The 20,159-nt window shown below is 39.5% G+C and overlaps 1 long non-coding RNA gene across 2 annotated transcripts; it reads right to left on the bottom strand.

Moving 5' to 3' along the window:
* Nucleotides 1-2,359: 2,359 nt before the first annotated feature.
* On the bottom strand, nucleotides 2,360-4,359 carry LOC311274621. Of its 2 annotated transcripts, XR_014624774.1 has the most exons (3): nucleotides 3,796-4,349; nucleotides 2,799-2,835; nucleotides 2,360-2,486 (listed from the first exon to the last, which is right to left on the bottom strand). It is a non-coding gene; the product is annotated as an uncharacterized lncRNA (long non-coding RNA). The 2 variants fall into 2 exon arrangements; XR_014624773.1 differs by having other exon boundaries at nucleotides 2,360-2,835; nucleotides 3,796-4,359.
* Nucleotides 4,360-20,159: the final 15,800 nt, after the last annotated feature.

Below are 20,159 nucleotides of genomic sequence, written 5' to 3'. Positions count from 1 at the left end.
ATATGAGCTCTCCTCTTCACCTGGAAAGGAGGACATGTTGTCTTTATAATAAAGCCGTCAAATAGACGATTCTCAGAGCAATGGCGACTCTTTGGCAACCCCTGTGGCCACCCCAGATCTGATAGGTAGTTGGTCAAGTTCGTCAACACAAGTAACAAGAGAAATGCTGTCAATCAATGATGACAGCTGATCAGCTGATTTAGGGCCAGTTTTACATTTTTAACTAACACAGTAATGGTCGTACTGAGGCTGTGAGAGCTGATTTCTGCTCAGTGGACGTTTGGCCATGCAGGTCTGATAGGTGAGCCATGAGAGATGAGCACGGCACGCTGCATCTGCTGCAGCTGGTCCGGTCGTTAATGAAACAGAAGTACGTCACAGTGACAACGTCAACTGCTGGATAAAAACGCTGAAATCTGTCGATTGAGAGATATGGTAATTTAATGTCTTTTAGCTGCTATCTGAAAGACGAACTAGCTGCTAAGCTAGCCTAGCTTAGCAGCCTGCAAAGCAAGTTAAGCATTTAATGTTAGCGTTTTGTTTTTTTTTATTGTGATTTGGATACCGCCATGAAATATGAAACGCTGTTTTCTGGACTGAAGACTGAGGGTGTTTTTTTGCAGATGTGTGTGTTCAATAGAGCTAATGTTATATTTTTGACCAACCAGTGTGTGAAATATAGTGTGACAGTCTAGATTTAAGTAGCTACAACACAAGAACAAGCTGTGATTTATTCATTTGCTCTGTGATTTAAGGGCTGTTTAAAGACTTTTTTCTCTTGGAGATAAAGGACTTTTTGTTTGTATCAATTAGCTCATCTTCACAGTTCACATGTTTTAGATGTTAAATAGGTAGAGGCAGAGCAAATTGCATTCAAATGCCACAAATGCTTGAGATGCAATATGTGTTAATTGTGTTATTAAAAGTGATCGAAGATGTCGGTAGTTATGTAAAAACAAACCTTTGTAGATACTACAAATAGACATAATTAGGCACATTGTTGATGCCTCCTTTCTTTTTGACATTTTAATGGAGTCAAAGCTGTTATTTAAGGGCCTCCAGAGCCCCACGAACATCCTGTATTTTGCGCACTGATTCTAACCCAATTTGACAATGATCCTGCTTGACATTTGTAGTTATAGCTATTATTCAAAGTGAATTGACTGACTGTTGATTGAGTGATTGAATTACATTTCTTTACTTTACTTACTAAAAACACACCTGGCAAAGAACAAACCAAAAAAATCAAATTCCAATATCTCCACCAAATTAAGCTAAATAATAACATAAACTAAGCATGTAAAGAACAACAAATATTTCATTTTTTTCTTACAAGCTTAGTTTGTCTTTTGCTCACGGATAATACTTAAATATAGGCCTTATTAAAACATTTAAGTTTTGATTTAAAGTTTTTGGCTTGTTCTGTTTCCTGGATTGCTGTGTTTTTATGTAACCACAAGATGGCACCTCAATTAGTAAAGCAAACACAGGTAACAATACAGATGATGAGCTGATGACTGATTAATGTTATTCTATAGGATGAGTTAAGAGCAGCTGAATTTTGCTACCCTAATCTAACTTGTGAAGAGATGAGGACTTTAATCCACTCCAAGGAAATGGCTCTTAGAAAATTTGTACCCTATCCTGAACATAATTACTGATTAAAAATAGACATGTTAAAATAACCAGAGATTCCTGAGGACTGTGATAGGTGGAAATGGAATTTAAAAAATGACTTTTTTTAAAAAGATTTTTTTACCAGCATAGACACCTTTATTTGACAGTTACAAGACAGGAAATCATGGGAGAGAGAGGGGATGTGACATGCAGCAAAGGACGTCTGGCCAGGATTCGAACCACGGTCGGCTCTGTACGTGGTATTAAACTTAGCTATGCCATGGCCACCCCACAGTAGCTTTGTGTCCAGGGGTGGACTGGGACAAAAATTCAGCCCTGGCATTTTCTGTCCAGACCAGCCCACTACATTATCAGCGGACACCACGTAGAAGTCGGTTACACCCCGCCTTTCTGAAACCCCGCTGTTCCGAAAATAGACTTCCATTCTTCGTAATGGTGTGGTTTCCCATTTTTTCTAAAGACCCCGCTATTCCGAAAAGGCTATGGGGGAACCCCTGACCCTAACTCTAACCCTATTGGGAAGTAATTGGAACTTGAAAGTTGGATTCAGAACAGTGGTGTTTCAGAGTGAAGGTGTTTCGGAATGAAAAGACCATCCCGTAGAAGTCCACAAATCTCGCGGCGTCTTCTCTCACACATACTACAAAGGAGAGTCATATTCTTTGATAGCAGTTAACAAATAAAGTACGTAGCTATGAACTCAAGGACGAAAATTGACAGCTATAGCAATCAACCAATCAATCTTTATTCATTATAGTGTCAAATCACAACAGAAGTTATGTCATGACAAGGGGTGGGACGAGACTAACGGGAAGAACCCAAAACCAGACTCGGGGTGGGCGCTACCTCTACCAGTTGGGTGGAGGGGGGAGAAAGAGCGAGAGAGACAAAGAGACAGAGACAGGGCAATGAGGACAAACAGGGACAATAATAACAAAATATCCTGACAAATAATCTAAATAAAAACATATTACAGACAATAGCAGCATTAGAGCTGGAACTCATTTGTATTAACGGTGACTCAGTCATTATGAAACCATAAGTACAGAATTGAAAAAAAAAAAAAAATCTATAGCTGTGTGATAAAGTCTTAGAATTACAGGTCTGAATAGATATGCATTCTCATATACGTGTATGTGCACAAGTATGTATTGCCCTACTTCCTCGTCCGCAGCCAGCCAGCTCCACTCTCGTGACCTGCAAGAAACAGCAAACAGAACTTGTACTCAGTATCTGTGTACTGACAAGTATATGTAGCCAAGTAGCCTTTTTGTGACGTGGTGACACCTTTAGTACAAACTGCAAAACCGTGTTGATAACCTGCAAAAGCATGTCACATGCTCAAAATAGAGGTCATTCCTCAAAACCAAGCATTCATATCAATGAAAGTGTGGGTCTCATAAAAAAAAAGTCCTGATACCATCATTTATGAACAAGATAGTCAAATGGCTTTGTCGTGTTTTCATTAGGACACTTTACTAGTGTTTTCCAATGCAAAAAAGCCAGATCTTTGTGACCTGAAAATGCTCAAGACAACACTATACACAGCCATTTGAAAACTACAGTTAAGGTAACACATTTACACACAAATTAAAGTTACACACAAATTATCCCTATTAAATAGTTATCACCTCAGTAAACAATAAATGAATTGAAAGATTACAATAAATTCAATAGTAAATATTGCAAATTAAACATTATTTCCTATAGGTTTACTTGTATTTTGTGCTAAAATTCAAAGTATCTCAGCTTGATTCTGCATCTCTATTTACAGCTCATCAGTCCACGTGAATGTTTACTGTTGCTATGGCAACAAGAGACCGCTGACGTTAGCATCTGTTAGCTAGCTTAGCTAAATCATCTGAACAATAATAACCCATAATATCACAATTCGGCATATTTGAACAAAATAAACCACAACTACCAACAGTCACAGCTCTTCAACTCTGGGCTAATAGTCTGTCACATGTTAGATTGTCAAAGTTAGAAAAATAATGGCTTCAATCCCTGAGGAGCTGCGTTAGCATTAGCGGCAGCTGCATTCATCAGTATGCAGTTAGTTAGGTCACATCACATTCAATGTAAAAACGTTGTTTACTTTGTTTTGGACGTGTCTCAAAAGTTTAGCCTAGCCAGCCCCAGGCTAGCGTTACTTACCATGTCTGCCTCCACTCGCTCATCATCATTAGGTCCTCCTCCTTCGTCTCCCGGCGCAGCAGCACCTGTGGCTGCTGGCGGGTTGGTGTCACTGGTCCAGGTGTCGTGCCAAAAAGTGATCGTCTGCCAGAATCTGATTTCCGGCCGCGGGAGCGCGCACAGCAGCCCGTTGAGCGGTAGCGTTTAAACGTCTGGTTTTCTCTGGATGAAACGGTCATGATATGCAGATACACACAACTGTACGTCCGCAATTATAGCAAAGGTATGTGTCTTAGAAAGTTTAACGTTTGTTGTTACGTAATTATCACAACTGTGGCCAAAAGAAGTGGAGTTTGTAGCGAAATCAGGCCTGACAATTACGTGATAGACATGTCCCTATGTGCTTGGTATGTATGATGCCTTTTCTTTAGCCCTGTCTTATGAATTAGACTGTAATGAATGTGATTTATAGGTGTGGATTTTCAATAAAGAAATGATCACTTTTGCAATTATCCTCGTGACTCTGCATTATCTTTTATCTGATCTGGGCTCTACATTTGCTTCCCATGTTGGGATGTGTCTTGTACATCTAATATTCTTGTTTATGCCTACTATTTGGAGACAATACTATGAAAGACATGATTCGGGAGGGTTAAAAGCCTATAAAATAACAGTTTTCACCTGCCAAAAACTGATTGAAGGACATATACAGTTATTGAAAAGTTATTTCTGCCTAAATATGACTTGATCTCATTCTTGAGCTTCATAATATGAAGATCTGAGCTCACAGGACAGCTTGAAAATCTTGTAAAGGACCATTACAACAGAAAATGTGCCTTTTCAGCTGCCAAAAAGTGATTGAAGGACATATGCAGTTACTGAGAGGTTATTTCTGCCTAAATATGACTTGATCTCATTCTTAAGCTTCATAATATGAAGATCTGAGCTCACAGGACAGCTTGAAAATCTTGTAAAGGACCATTACAACAGAAAATGGGCCTTTTCACCTGCCAAAAAGTGATTGAAGGCCAAATACAGTTACTCAAATGTTATTTCTGCCTAAATATGACTTGATCTCATTCTTAAGCTTCATAATATGAAGATCTGAGCTCACAGGACAGCTTGAAAATCTTGTAAAGGACAATTACAACAGAAAATGGGCCTTTTCACCTGCCAAAAAGTGATTGAAGGCCAAATACAGTTACTCAAATGTTATTTCTGCCTGAATATGACTTGATCTCATTCTTAAGCTTCATAATATGAAGATCTGAGCTCACAGGACAGCTTGAAAATCTTTTAAAGGACCATTACAACAGAAAATGTGCCTTTTCAGCTGCCAAAAAGTGATTGAAGGACATATACAGTTATTGAAAAGTTATTTCTGCTTAAATATGACTTGATCTGTTTCTTGAGCTTCATAATATGAAGATCTGAGCTCAAGAGACAGCTTGAAATTCTTTTAAAGGACCATTACAACAGAAAATGTGCCTTTTCAGCTGCCAAAAAGTGATTGAAGGACATATACAGTTACTGAGAGGTTATTTCTGCCTAAATATGACTTGATCTCATTCTTGAGCTTCATAATATGAAGATCTGAGCTCACAGGACAGCTTGAAAATCTTGTAAAGGACAATTACAACAGAAAATGTGCCTTTTCACCTGCCAAAAAGTGATTGAAGGACATATACAGTTACTCAAATGTTATTTCTGCCTAAATATGACTTGATCTCATTCTTAAGCTTCATAATATAAAGATCTGAGCTCAAGAGACAGCTTGAAAATCTTTTAAAGGACCATTACAACAGAAAATGTGCCTTTTCACCTGCCAAAAAGTGATTGAAGGCCAAATACAGTTACTGAGAGGTTATTTCTGCCTAAATATGACTTGATCTCATTCTTAAGCTTCATAATATGAAGATCTGAGCTCAAGAGACAGCTTGAAAATCTTTTAAAGGACCATTACAACAGAAAATGTGCCTTTTCACCTGCCAAAAAGTGATTGAAGGCCAAATACAGTTACTCAAATGTTATTTCTGCCTAAATATGACTTGATCTCATTCTTGAGCTTCATAATATAAAGATCTGAGCTCACAGGACAGCTTGAAAATCTTTTAAAGGACAATTACAACAGAAAATGTGCCTTTTCACCTGCCAAAAAGTGATTGCAGCTCCTTCCTTGTAACTTGAAGATGTTTTCTGCCTCAAAATGACTGATCTTTATCCTGAAGCATCATATGTGACAGATTACCACCTCACACTGGCCCTTTCCACAGTTTAAAGTAGTGAAAAGTAGTGGTTAAGATATATTCTTCAGAATATAACTGATGAGTGATATGAAGTGACTTTGAGGCAGAGCATCCCTTTCAGTCCAACATCAGGAGCATACTGTGAGCTCAGATCTTTACATTATGAAGCTTAAGAATGAGATCAAGTCATATTTAGGCAGAAATAACCTCTCAGTAACTGTATTTGGCCTTCAATCATTTTTTGGCAGGTGAAAAGGCACATTTTCTGTTGTAATGGTCCTTTAAAAGATTTTCAAGCTGTCTCTTGAGCTCAGATCTTTATATTATGAAGCTTAAGAATGAGATCAAGTCATATTTAGGCAGAAATAACATTTGAGTAACTGTATATGTCCTTCAATCACTTTTTGGCAGGTGAAAAGGCACATTTTCTGTTGTAATTGTCCTTTACAAGATTTTCAAGCTGTCCTGTGAGCTCAGACCTTCATATTATGAAGCTTAAGAATGAGATCAAGTCATATTTAGGCAGAAATAACCTCTCAGTAACTGTATATGTCCTTCAATCACTTTTTGGCAGGTGAAAAGGCACATTTTCTGTTGTAATGGTCCTTTAAAAGAATTTCAAACTGTCTCTTGAGCTCAGATCTTCATATTATGAAGCTCAAGAATAAGATCAAGTCATATTTAGGCAGAAATAACCTCTCAGTAACTGTATATGTCCTTCAATCACTTTTTGGCAGGTGAAAAGGCACATTTTCTGTTGTAATGGTCCTTTAAAAGAATTTCAAGCTGTCCTGTGAGCTCAGATCTTTATATTATGAAGCTCAAGAAAGAGATCAAGTCATATTTAGGCAGAAATAACTTTTCAATAACTGTATATGTCCTTCAATCACTTTTTGGCAGCTGAAAAGGCACATTTTCTGTTGTAATGGTCCTTTAAAATAATTTCAAGCTGTCCTGTGAGCTCAGATCTTCATATTATGAAGCTCAAGAATGAGATCAAGTCATATTTAGGCAGAAATAACTTTTCAATAACTGTATATGTCCTTCAATCACTTTTTGGCAGGTGAAAACTGTTATTTTATAGGCTTTTAACCCTCCCGAATCATGTCTTTCATAGTATTGTCTCCAAATAGTAGGCATAAACAAGAATATTAGATGTACAAGACACATCCCAACATGGGAAGCAAATGTAGAGCCCAGATCAGATAAAAGATAATGCAGAGTCACGAGGATAATTGCAAAAGTGATCATTTCTTTATTGAAAATCCACACCTATAAATCACATTCATTACAGTCTAATTCATAAGACAGGGCTAAAGAAAAGGCATCATACATACCAAGCACATAGGGACATGTCTATCACGTAATTGTCAGGCCTGATTTCGCTACAAACTCCACTTCTTTTGGCCACAGTTGTGATAATTACGTAACAACAAACGTTAAACTTTCTAAGACACATACCTTTACTATAATTGCGGACGTACAGTTGTGTGTATCTGCATATCATGACCGTTTCATCCAGAGAAAACCAGACGTTTAAACGCTACCGCTCAACGGGCTGCTGTGCGCGCTCCCGCGGCCGGAAATCAGATTCTGGCAGACGATCACTTTTTGGCACGACACCTGCACCAAAAAGGTCCGTCAACTTCGCACATTTAGAAGCCTCCACCTCCAGAGACTTCAACTTTTTAATCGCTGTTTCTCAGCACCACCCGGGCGTTTCTTCCTCTTATCCATTTTCAAGTAGCGAAGACGCTCACTACTAGTACTCACTAACATTACTACAGGCTCAGCAGCAGCCCGTCCTGCCCGCGGCCCGCCCATCGAGGTCCCGCCCCACCCTGGTTCTTGTATTGATTGACAGCACTGTCAGGGCTCTCTGAGCCTGTCAGCCCATGATTGACAATGACAAACAATAGACCAATTATATGTGTCGATGCTGGTAACACACTGCTAGCCCTCTGTAGCCAATTGGCCAGCCCAATTGGAGGGAATTTAGAGAAAGAAAAAAACAAACAAAAAAAACAAAAAAAAAACAGCGGACTGGACTGGCCCACATTGGGTCAACGGCCCACCGGGACGATGCCCGGTATGCCAGATGGCCAGTCCACCCCTGTTTGTGTCCCATGGCCACCCCAGTAAAAATGTCCTGGATACGCCACTGTCTCAGAGATCCTTCCTGGTATCTACACCCATCTGTAGGGGGCCGTAAAACGGGATCTAACCACCCCCCCTGAAATTGATTAGAATTGTTACAAGTTAAAGGATAACTACCGTTTTTTACAACCTGGACCTTATTTCTAGCAAAAAATATGATCATTTACTCACCCAGATAACTTTGGTGTCATTTGGAGTCGTTCGGACGAAACTAGATCCAGTGTAGCGCCGGAATAACCATATAATACGAGTGACAGGGCACCGAAACACAGCCTCTATATAACGCATTATCTGCCACGAAACTAGTTCATTTCACCAATATTTTGTCATGATACGCTAGTGCTATTCCCCTCTGAGTCCGGGCTTGTCTGTTATCAACATTCGGAGTCAAACTAGCAGTAGCAGCTACAGGTAAACAAGTCGGCTGTCGTGGGTGCGCGCGCAGCTCAGAGACGACATCTTCCAGATCAGAGGTAGTAGGTCAACCTACAGACCCCGGATGTTGATAACGGACAAGCCTGGAGTCAGAGGGGAATAGCACTAGCGTATCATGACAAAATGAACTAGTTTCGCGGCCGATAATGCTCATAGAGTCTGCGCTTCGGTGCCCGGATCACTCGCATTATATGGATATACACGGCGCTCCGCTGGATCTAATTTCGTCCGAACGACGCCAAATGACACCAAAGTTATCTGGGTGAGTAAATGATCATATTTTATGCTAGAAATAAGGTCCAGGTTGTAAAAAACGGTAGTTATCCTTTAACCTTGTCCAGTCGAATTTGATTAATTACCTCCGGATTATTCAAATAGATAAAACAACAGAGGTGGTGCCCCATTTACGAGTGCTTTATTAATCGCCATTGATTAATAAATTACGTTTATTATTAGTGTATCTCCTACAACGAGGTCCACAATGTCTTTCAGTGTCATCAGCATCTGCCATACAGGCTCTTGTTCGGGTACTTTTAAACCTATAATCAGAGGCAAAGATGTAATACAGTTTTTTTCAATTGTTTACACGCAATTTTGAAAACCGGGTTCTTTTTTTCAAAATATAATCACAATTATCCAAACACCACACTCAATTTGCATAATTTCCTAGATTGTTTGCAAAATGACACACTTCAGTCAAAACATACACACTTCAGTCAAAACATATACACATATTTGTGAAAATGCTATTAGTTTTCATTTACCCAACACAGTCCTCAATGATCAGACACTATTGCACTGCACAACACTGATGCTGCAGACTGAATATTTCAAGTATTTATTTCAATACTTACAGTATTTCTTACCATAATCAGTTACAGTAATCAACCAACAATGAAATCAATGAAACAAATAAAATCTGTAGACAAATAAAAATTACTGCATTAAGTACATACACTTTGACTCTGAAGAAAAACTACTGTAAAAGCAACAAGAATACTGTAATTATTCATCATCTCTCCGTCTGGCTGGATCAGGCCATAAGATTTCATCCACATCACAGGCTATGTCTTCATTGGCAAGGCACCGTTGGAAGAATCGCCTCGTGTGACGAATCCACCCCTGCACAGAAGCTGCTTCGATATGATCACAGGCCTGCTCCATGGCCTGAATGAGGGGCAAATGGTCATAGGGCCGCAGGTCGTATACCTTCCACCGCAATGCTGAAAAAAACTCTTCTATTGGATTCAGGAAGGGGGAGTATGGGGGAAGGTATAAGACTTCAAATTCAGGGTGCTCATGGAACCAATTCTGGACCAGAGCAGCCCGATGGAATGAGACATTGTCCCAAACGACAATGTACCGCATCTGGTCCACTTGGTTTAATGCTGTGACAATCTCGTGCAATCTGTCAAGAAATGCAAGTATTAGATTTGCATTATAGGGTCCCAGATTTGCATGGTGGTGGAGGACCCCATTTTGTGTAATAGCAGCGCAAAGGGTGATGTTACCCCCTCGCTGCCCTGGCACATTGGTGATTGCCCTGTGTCCAATTACATTTCTCCCTCTTCTTCTTGTTTTCGCAAGGTTAAATCCAGCCTCATCCACATGTATAAATTCATGTTGAATTTCTTCAGCATCCATTTGCAAGACTCTCTGACACACAGTTAAAGACAATAGGATGCTATTCAATACCTATTGCCCAGTATTTTTTTGTGCCAGAACATTATGAGCAGTGCACAATACCACACCATAGTAAGATGAACAATACATACCTCCACATACTCATTGCGCAGATGTTTCACTCTTTCTGAATTTCTGTCAAATGGTACCCGATACAGTTGCTTCATGTATATTTGATTTTTCTTGAGGATTCGACCTAATGTTGACAGAGAGACTCGGATGTTATTGAAAATATGGTCATCATTGATGATATTGGCTTGGATTTCTCGCAGCCTGAAACAATTATTGGTCAAAACCATGTTCACAATGGCGGCCTCTTGTGCATGAGTGAATATGGGGCCCCTTCCACCTTGGTGTCCTCGACCCTCAATCCTATGTAAAAAAAAATATATTAAAAAAATACACATGCAGCCTACTGTCAAATGTCACAGTAAACAATATTGATAAGTACAGCAAGCTTCAGTTTCAATGTACTGTGTGGTTAGCTTACCTGTTTTCTCGATGTAATGTCCGAATTACTGACGCAACAGTATTTCTGCTGAGATTTGGTTGAACTCTTTGTCCAGCTTCCATCAGTGTCAGTCCATGGTTGATAACATGGTCAATAAGTGTTGCACGGATTTCTTGAGTCAAATTTGGTCCTCGTCTTCTTTCTATCAACTCTTCAAGTCCTTCTCTACCTCTTCCTCTACCAGGGCCTCTTCCTCTACCTCCTTCTCCTCTTCCTCTACCTGGGCCTCTTCCTCTATCTCCTTCTCCTCTTCCTCTACCTGGGCCTCCTCCTCTACCTCCTTCTCCTCTTCCTCCACCTCCTTCATCTCCTCTTTGAGCTCCCCCTCTCATTCTCACTCTTCTTCTTCTTCTTCTTCTTCTTCTAGCCCCTTCCATTTTTGTTGAAGACAGGTGAACCCACCTGCTGCCTTTTATAGCACACCTGAGTGCTGCGTTTTCAAATAAGCATGTGTGCTTCCACACCTGGTGGATGTGATTATCCAATTCGTTCATTAGTGTGGTCATTGGCAATCCGGGGCTTTGTAATGACAAGGAAGTAACCTCACAATCCTTATCTGTGTCTAAGGTGTGAAAATGTGTGTAGAGTTTTACAAATCACTGTGTGTAATGTTTTGCAAAAAGGGTGAAGCAGACATTGGGCCGGATCTACTAAAGGTTTGCGTGTATTAAAACGTGTGCAAACTGCTTGCACACGCAAAAAAATGTACAAACAGTGCGCAAAAAGGGTTGCTTCTGTCAAAGGTGCAATTTGGCGCGTCTGCATTCAGTTAGTACGTTTGCAGCAATGAATATGCAACATGGGGCGTTTACACGCAATTGTGCGTGTTGTGGGTGGAGAAAATGTAAATACAGTATATTAATTTAGCACACGCAAAGTGATTTATCAAACCTGAAAGCAATTTTGCTCATAGAAACTGCGTCTATATTTACCACGTCTGAAAGGGAGGTGCAAACGGTTTGTATGCGTAATTGCGCACACATGGCAAATTGCAAATGGCATTATTCAGTTCCATGAGACAATAAGATTTTTATTTAGATTTTTTATTTTTTTTGTTATCAAATGCCAAAGCCAGTTCCACTGGAACAATGCCCTCCAGCAGATCATGTAAAACATCTGGAGGGTAACCAGATGTCACATGAAAATGTTCAAGTTTTTCTGACAATGCACACTGTTTTTTTACACCATAACAAGGAGTGTGATCTGGACTAGACACAGCTGTCTGTACATGCAGTGTATGCTGATCTTTGGTTCTTTGATGAAAAGACCCAGATCTCACTTCATCGGACTGAAACTTGGATCGCTCCCCAACACAAAACCGGCAGACGTATGACCCTGCAAAGCTTTCGACAAATCCTGCCACAGAGTGCGCCCCCAAATTATCTGCCACCACACTGACCACAGTCCCTTTAATGGCTTTCCCTAACACTGGAACAAAAAGACCATCTTTCTCCAAGCTTTGGATATCTGTTAACAGTGGCTCTAAAACTTGCTGGAATCCAAACTGCTTGGTGTCTTCAGCCTTACACAGAATTGCAAGGTAGATTGATGTCAATGTGGAACGTAACTGCACTGGAATGTTTCCCAACACCCAATAGATAGCTGTGACTTTGTGCTTTTTTCCAGATGTCCCAAGAGGATTACATACCTCAAAGTCATCAATGTACAGGATGAGACTCACTCTGTTCTCCTCTACAAAAAAAAATGTTTTTGATAGTGAGATCCATCACGAAATGTCTGGTACTTAAAGTCATTTTCAGATTTGTTTTCACCTTCAAATGTGTTTTCAAGAAAAGACTTACTTAGGACCTGCACCAAGGAGGGCAATATTGGGACATACTGGAAGGTTTTGCCCTCTTTTTTATCAAGTATGTGTTCTTCTGGTTCAACAACTGAAAAATGCTTCTTCGTGAATTCTCTTTTCTTGTATGAAGTTGTGAAAGGGCCACCTGTTCCCAAGGCAGTACTTATAGGGTGTGTCTCACAAATATTTTTCATTAAATCTGAGATAATGGCTGGATCCAGATCACAATTATGGCTTTTCAAGGTGGACACCACCACATCTCTTACAAGTGGACCAGATGCAGAGGTGGATATAAACTGAAGCTCATCTACTATTTCATCAATGCATTTGTTTGGGACATTGAACATGCTTTCCAACTTTAAAAAGAGATGGCCAAATTTCTCCTTTATATCTTGAGACAACTCCTGTGGTTCCCCATCCCAAAGCTCTAAGCTCTCTTCCACACAGGTCTCATCCTGAGCAAACATGGGTTCTTAAGGTTGGCTTTTTAATACTTCAGTTTTAATATCCTCAAGGGTGTGTGACTGGTGTTTTCTGTGTCTATGTGTAGCAAAGGTGGAATAAATATTTGTACTGAAGTTGCAGTTTTTGAAGACACATGCAACTGCTTCTAAGTGGCTGCCAAGATGCTCAAAATACTGCTTCTCTGAATCAAAAAAACCAGAGCAGCAAAGTAGACAAGTAAATGAAAGAGGTCCACTTTGTGTGACCATCTCCACATGGTGTTGAGATAAATGGGTCTGAATGACAAAAAGAAAAACACAATCACAAAAAGAAAAACACAACTACATTAACAGAAACACAACAACATTAACAAAAACACGACAAAAAGAAAAACACAACAACATTACCAAAAACACAACATTAACAAAAACAAGACAAAAAGAAAAACACAACAACATTAACAAAAACACAACATTAACAAAAACACAACAACATTAACAAAATCACAACGACAAAAAGAAAAACACAACAACAAAAAGAAAAACACAATGACATTAACAAAATCACAACGACAAAAAGAAAAACACAACAACAAAAAGAGAAACACAATGACATTAACAAAAACACAACAACAAAAAGAAAAACACAATGACATTAACGTCTACCGGAAAAGGTAGGTACCTGCTATCATAGACATATATACATAGATGCCTCATTGAGCGGGTTGGCCCGCTGCTGCGATACGTCGACGTCACCGCCATATTGGAGGAGGCAGATCTGCCCCGTGAACTAATATAAGTCAATGGAGTGAACTTTATAACGCTCCTTCAAATGTGGACCATGGACATATAGTACGTGTCTGACGAAAGACCGCTCAAATGTGGGGAGGGGCTTTGACGTCATGCTCCGAATGCAGAGAAGGTTGCCAGATTCACTGATGTCACTCAATAACATTTTACTTGGAAATATCAACTAATTAAGCCAATGAACTGGTTTAGTGAATATTACTTGGATCGAAGGATTCAATTTACATACAAAACTGAGGACACATAATTACAATCACCAAGTAATGCACTACATGAAAAAAAGCTTTTTTAAAGTAAAAGCACTGAATTCGTATTTTTTTGTGGAATTTATATAGATAATTGAAATAATAATTACAGGGCCAAAAAAATCATTTTTTTCAGTGCAGCCATGCCATCAGACCATCACAATAGCTCTGTTTTTACGGTGTCCTAGTAAGTCATGACAGTGTCACAGTGAGCCTGACGTTTTAAGAAGATTGTTTTCTATATCATGTGATCTCCTGATTGTAGGTGGATCACTTAGAGCTGGCTTTTATTTTCACATGGATGTTTCCCTGAAGATCTTAAATGCTAAGATATTGCATTGTACATTTTTACTATCTGTATTATGGATATACAGAATCGTTTGCCCTTTTTGTCCAACCACAATCCTTATTCAGTATTTATCAGTGACTGATGAGGTCAAACTGAAACATGACTAATAACTGTCGTAAACAAATATCTCATCATGACCAACACAGCTGATAAATAAAGCCACAAGATTCAACGAGGTGCAGACATCTGGTTGGTATCTGGAGGAACATAACAAAATTATGGCTTGGCTTTACACTGCCATGCCACATGGCATAGACAAGGGAAACTACAAACATAATGGCTGACCAAAAGGTACTAACATGGCTGACGAGGGATGGGATGAACCAAGATGGCAGCTGAAAACTGCATCTCTTTACCCTATTCACACCGCCTTTTCAAGGCAGGAATATAGTGCGTGAATGGGGGGACAGTTTCGCTCTGCCTCTGATCCGCCGGCAGAGGAACAGAGCCTTAAAGCTGGGGTAGGTAATCTGTTCAAAAGCATTTTTTATCATATTTGTATAACATTTCTTAACATCCTGAGAGCATTCAAAACATTAAAGCTGGGGTCTGCAAGTTGGAAAAACCATCAAGACCGTGAAAGATTTTGAAAGTATCCAGCCAGTAAACTCCGCCCCCTGCACTCAGGCCTCTCTCCGAAGCTGCTCCCCCCAAACCATGAACGCGCACCGTCCGAAGACTGCCGAACACCGCCGACGGAGTCCGAGTCCTCACGAGCGGTGAGGAGGACAGCGCATCATTTTGTCTCACAACGTCCGACTACCAATAACTTTACGATGTCTCATTCGCCTGTAAGTAAACACCTAATATAATCAAATTGAACGTATACAACCAACATAGCCATAGCTGTCAACTTAGCTTTTTTTTTTAGCATTGAGACATTGTTTTGAAAGTGTGTTTTGATGTTGTAACTCATTGCTGGTTAGCTAGCAGCAGCTGGCTATGCTAACATCAGATATGGAAAAGCTAAAACATCAAGATTAGTGGTGGGCCTGCTACGTGTTTTATTTTTTTGTTTCCCTCAGTGATTCACAGACGAACGTGAATATTGTATTGGACTCATGATGATACGATGTTTTGCATGTTAGAGCTTCCACGATGCCAACATCGTTGACTGATGATGAAGACACGCCAGAGCGAAGCACATCATCCCGTCAGAGGAGGACATGAGTGGAGGCAGAGGCCGTGGACGTGAGGGCGACAGGTCAAGGAGCAGGTGTTCATAGATCGAGTAGATCTTCTAGCTCAAAGGACTGCACATGAGCAGGTCAGCATCTAAAGTAGAACATTACTGGTGCTTTTTGTCCCCTGATAACCACCTACAACTATTTGTGTTTGTACAGTATATTGACCAGGCATGTAACTTGGACACACATGCTCTGTCCAGAATCACATTTTTTGCCAAGTAGTTTTTAACCATTTGAATTTGTGTTTTGGTGCATAACAATAAACACAGTAAGTAGAAACATGTAAAGAAAGATCAACGGCTGGTCCTTTTTATTTTTTAATGTAATATAAACTGGGACATCTGTACAGTTTTGTCCAGGAATGTATAAAGTATTGACCATTGAAAGTGTGTATGTTCACAGTATTCTGAGGACAGTCGAGTTCTGTTCCATAAAAATATCTAATCATGTTGCTCATCTGTTGCTTTACAGGCCACAATTCAAGGACTACGTTTGGAGCAGTCACATCAAGTGCTGAACTCTGCCTGACACCTATTTATTTGTCGTTCTGTATTTACTGCTTGTTTTTTCTCTAACTTGTTTGAATAAAGTCTTGAAAATGATAAATGCCTTTTCTTTACACTAAGTAAATAAAACTACAAATATAGTATACAAATAGTATACCTTTTATCGTTTACACAATATACAGTACGATTAGCATAAACAACTATATACAGGAAGGACATCCAGAGGTTTCTTGACTGGTTAGGCTGTTGATGTTGGTGCTGTCTCAATCCCCTACTGTCTTGGCAGCGACTGTCCTGTAGAAAGAACACAATTACTATCTGACAGTAAATGCAGCTTTTCAAGGACCTTGAAATTAATTTCAATTTATTATAACACCACAACCTGAGTTGCATTTTATACAGTGACAAATATTCCTGAAAACAACCAGAAATAGTCTCTCTTACAACAGAATTGTGCCATTTACAGTCATTTCATATTTACCAATTCTACTTTTTGAGGGGTGAGCAAAATGTCACTTTCAGAGTAATTTACATAGTTTCACATTCTCATTGTTTTTTCTATGCATTTTTATAGTAGTGTGTACAAGACTACTTGCTGGACTTCTTGTTGTACACCTTAGAGTACCCGGCCTAAGAGAAAGGAATGTCATCCTCTGCAAAAAATTATAATAATTACAGAAAACTGGATAAGGATGGAGAACTCAATGTGTTTACAGGACATAAAGTTACATCTAAATGTGTTTATGGGGCATAAAAATGTTGTTGATTCGCTCAAAGACAACACAGGACTGTTGCTATGTAAAAAAAAAATGAAGTCTGGGGTTAGGTGGGTGATGGGAAGCTTATGTGATGGTGGCAAGCGATTATTTATAGGGATTGTCAGGTGCATTCTGTGTTTCCCACATTCTGCTGTGGTCAGCTGACAGTCAGATCATGAACTGAAATGCAAGTCTATTTTCTTTTAAAAAATGTCTTACTAATATGCAATAGTCTCAAGCAGTAGGCCAACATGTGACTGCAATCACAGATGTATGTAATCTTCCTATGACCTCTGAACAGTGGACTTGGCCTTTCACATGTGTTGCACACAAGAACTAGTCCGCCCCTCACATACAGCTCGTCGTACAGCTTTTGTCCAAACAGCCCAGAGTAGCAGTGTATGTGTGAACACTGCTGTATGGATCAGATCCACAATATATGTAAACGGCACATGTAAATATGTTTCCTACTGCAGCAGTCTGTTATTTTAGCTAGCTAGCTAGCTAACGTCAGCTACAACCGGCTAACGTTAGCTAGCTAGCTAACGTTAGCTACAACCGGCTATCGTTAGTGTTGGGTGAATACATGCGACAGCAACATAAGGAGCTAACGTTAGCTACGTTGACTACATAATGCAGAGTAATAATACATTTCCCCAACAAAACAAACCAGCTCTTACCTGTCCAACAGAGACACAGCCACCATGGCGTCCGTCCTCAGGTCTTCGACTCCTTCAGTTGTCACCATCACTGAAAAGCCGCTCCGATGTTGACTCGTTTTACTTCTTGCACTGTCTAACTTCTTTTCTTGATAGCCTTCTTGAGTTCAGTCTTTCTTTTCTGTCTCTGTTCAGCGGTGTAAGCTGCTGTAGGTACCGCTGGTGATGAGAAGTGTGGCTGTAGTTTCTCTGCCAGTCTCGTCGTAAACAGTCCGCCATAGCTCCAGTGTAGAAAGCCGGTCACGCGCAATGACTGATGCGCAGACTCAGCAGAGGGTGGGGCGGGTGGTCAGGTAAGGGCACATTGATTGACAGGTAGTCCGTCCATACAACATCCTCGGGCCGTTAGCAAGGATTGGGAGACGTTTTTACAGCCCTGGAGCTGCCAGAGATAATGGACTTATTTTGGGTTTTTTTCAAATGATTTAATATTTTGATTGCTGTCAGGATGTTAAGAAATGTTATACAAATATGATAAATCATGCTTTTGTACCAAATTGCAGACCCAAGCTTTAAATGATTTGAAAAAATCAATTTCAATTCATTTCCAATCAATTTTACCGGCTGACATTTTGTATGGACAGACTACCTGTCAATCAGTCTGCCCTTACCTGACCACCCTGCGCTGACTCTGCAAATCACTCATTGCACGTGACTGGGTCTATTAAACACACTGATGGAGCTGTGACGGACTGTTTACGACAAGAATGGCAGAGAAACTACAAATTTCTCTGAAAGTGACATTTTGCTATTTTTGCTATTGTGCCAAAAAGTAGAATTGGTAAATATGAAATGACTGTAAATGGCACAATTCTGATGAACAGAGGCTATTTCTGGTTGTTTTCAGGAATATTTGTCATTGCATAAAAATGCATCCAAAGTTGTGATGTTATAATAAATTGAAAATAATTTCCAGGTCCTTGAAAAGCTGTATTTACTGTCAGATAAGTAATTGTGCTATTCCTTCTACAGGACAATCGCTGCCAAAACAGTAGAGGATTGAGACAGCACCGACATCAACAGCTTAACCTGTTGGCCAACACTGATCTGTGTTTAAAATCAGTCAAGAAACCTCTGGATGTCCTTCCTGTAGATAGTTGTTTATGCTAAGTGTAGGGAAGAACGGGGTAAGACGAGCCACTGGGTAAGATGAGCCACCCCCTGTATCTAGGTAACCGTAAAAAAAAGTCATTATGTGACCACCAATTAATGAAGTGTAGTTCACATTAGTGAAGCAGTGTTGGATTCAAGCACACGGAGAGAGTGGTAAGCAAAATAGAGCAAAAAAAAAAGATTTTTGTCAATCAAAGTAAATTCACCATGTCTTTAAAGTTATGAGTCTTGTATCTTAATCAAAACAGATATGTTCTGGACGTTATTACATGTTGATTTATGTCAGTGTAAGCTACAAAACAATGTCATAAACTTAGCATAATTGTTGATCTGAGCTACTGTGTGAAACAGTTTTGACAAAATGCAGGTTGTGGGGTAAAATGAGCCACTGGGGTGGGGGCAAGTTGAGTCAGTAACCCTAAATCTGAGCCACACAAAAAGTGGTCAGAAATCATTCAATGCATACAGACACTACACTTACACTTAAATACATATGGACTGACACCCATGCATGCACACACACGATAAACACACATTTTCTGCCTGTCATTGTTACAAGTTAATGTTGATGTTTAATCACTGTTGCAAGTGTTACCATGTTGTTGTTATAAATGCCAAATTGCTGTTCAAGTTAAGTCACACACAAACATGTTATGCATATACCAAAAGCACATGTATATGTAGTCTTTCTGTAGCGAACACAAAGATCACAGTTACTGAAAAATGAAATGAAATGAAATGAAAAATAACTAACAACAGGACACAAACATGGTTTTACATTAAAGTAAGAGAGTTTTTGCTTTTGTTCAATTTCTGGCATTAATAAAGTTTAAAGTTGTATCAGAATTGTTTGATTTTGTCTCATTTTTATATCAGATAGTACTACTTATATTATGCCTACATGGCTCAATTTACCCCATGGCTCGATTTACCCCCCATTACCCTCACTTTACCCCTACCTCGGGGCAAGTTGAGCCACTGGATAACTAGGTTTACTTTCCATGGGTACACAACAACCTGAAGTATATATAGCAACTACTATTTGAAGCTAATATACTTTTATTTTTCATTGAAATCATCAAATGTAAAAAGTGGCTCATGTTATCCCGTTCTCTCCTACTGTATATTGTCTTAATGATAAAAGGTATACCATTTTTGTAGTGTTATTTATTTACATGTGTTCCAAAAAATTCAATAACCAAGAGTCTTGCCTAAATCAGTTATTGTTATCATGTAAAGTGAAAGAACTGTAATGGGATGGTTGTTTATGCTGTGTGTGTAAAGTGTAAAGAAAAGGCATTTTTCATTTTCAAGACTTTATTCGAACAATTTAGAGATAATGCAAAACAAGGAGTAAATACAGAGCGACAAATAAACAGGTGTAGGGCAGAGTTCCAGCACTTGATGTGATTGCTCCAAATG

Source organism: Pagrus pagrus (genome assembly GCF_965226575.1).
Source record: "Pagrus pagrus genome assembly, chromosome: 19".
Classification (NCBI taxonomy): domain Eukaryota; kingdom Metazoa; phylum Chordata; class Actinopteri; order Spariformes; family Sparidae; genus Pagrus; species Pagrus pagrus.
This window is presented reverse-complemented; position numbering and strand designations above follow the sequence as displayed.